At 47.0% G+C, this 1,643-nt stretch overlaps 1 pseudogene; it reads right to left on the reverse strand.

Moving 5' to 3' along the window:
* Window positions 1-500: 500 nt before the first annotated feature.
* LOC142850713 (glyceraldehyde-3-phosphate dehydrogenase-like) lies at window positions 501-1,161 on the reverse strand (annotated as a pseudogene).
* Between the last annotated feature and the right edge of the window lie 482 nt (window positions 1,162-1,643).

A 1,643-nucleotide genomic window follows, 5' to 3' on the forward strand; every position in this document is an offset into this window, starting at 1 on the left:
CAGCTCTCAAACTCCCCATTCCTGGTCCCATTAACCCGGGAAATCTGTCCTCTGTCGCTTCTCCTTGCTTTCTTGGGAGTCAGCATCGGCAGTTCGGAATAAACAGCTTTTCCCTTTCACCCACGGAGCAGCTATTTTGGTTTCTTTACTGCACCAACTTCCATTCAGAATTCATAGCTAAAATATGGTAATGAGGGACAAACGATATTATTTTAGAAGGAGCAGCAACAAATAAATATGTAACCATGGAATATATAATTTCTGAGATGATCATAAGTATGATGAAGGACATAACTCAAAATGAACAAATAGATTGCAAAGCCAGATGTATCACAGAGCAGGAAACAGAAGTTGCCTGGTGGAACATGGTCCAGGAATGGAGTCAAAGGAGAATTCTGAGTGCTTGTGAGAACACGCCAGACAACAGGACAGTAGTCTTGTGGCATATCTTCAAAACTCCTGTTCTTTTTTTTTAGGGGTGCAATGAACTTTATTGATGGTATTCAAAAGAGTAGGGCTCCCTAAGCCCCCTCCTGCTATTCTGGGGGTCTGGGATGGAAACTGTGAGGGAGATGCTCAGTGTCAAGGGTTAGTTAGGACAGGGACTGCTCAGCAGCCGAGGGCCTCTCTCTTGCTGTGTCCTTGCTGGGATGGGTGGTCCAGGGCAGGCTTCTTACTCCTTGGAGGCCATGTAGGTCATGAGGTCCACCACTCTGTTGCTGTAGCCGAACTCATTGTCGTACTAGGAAATTAGCTTTACAAAGTTGTCATTGAGAGCAATGCCAGCCCCAGCATTGAAGGTGGAAGAGTGGGAGTCACTGTTAAAGTCACAGGAGACGACCTGGTCCTCAGTGTAGCCCAGGATGCCCTTTAGTGGGCCCTTGGATGCCTGCTTCACCACCTTCTTGATGTCATCATACTTGGCAGCTTTCTCCAGGCCGCATGTCAGATCCAAACGGACACATTGGGGGTAGGAACGCGGAAGGCCATACCCGTGAGCTTCCCGTTCAGCTCTGGGATGACTTTGCCCACAGCCTTGGCAGCACCAGTGGACGCAGGGATGATGTTCTGGGCAGCACCACGGCCATCTCGCCACAGCTTCCCAGAGGGGCCATCCACAGTCTTCTGGGTGGCCGTGATGGCATGGACTGTTGTCATGAGTCCTTTACAATGTGTTTTCTTGTTCCTCCCAGATAGGAGGGGGTTTACTTCAGACTACCCATTACCACTTGCTACTGCTATTTAGGTAATGCTTAAACAATCCTTTGTGTGCTTCCATGGAAAAACATGTTTTTGCCAGACATGGCTTATCTTTGTTATTGTATAGAGTCTGAACTCATGTGACCCTCAAAGTATAGGTTGCCTGAGGCTCTGAATATAGTTGGTTGTTCTGTGAGACTTTAGTCTGCCTTATTCATTGGCTCCATTCTCTCAGGTACTTCCACCTGGAATGGTAAGTGTGGTACCTCGGCCACTACAGGCCTACCTAGGGTCAAGTGTTAGGGAGAACAGATTCTACTTCTGATTGGAGAATATAAAGACCAAGGTAAAAGAGCTCACAGAATGAAGGGTGTTGTATCATAGACCCCTATGGTAAACACTGCTAATGTATGTGTACTTCCTATTGTCTAATTTAATTGCTG

Source organism: Microtus pennsylvanicus, chromosome 5 (genome assembly GCF_037038515.1).
Source record: "Microtus pennsylvanicus isolate mMicPen1 chromosome 5, mMicPen1.hap1, whole genome shotgun sequence".
NCBI lineage: Eukaryota > Metazoa > Chordata > Mammalia > Rodentia > Cricetidae > Microtus > Microtus pennsylvanicus.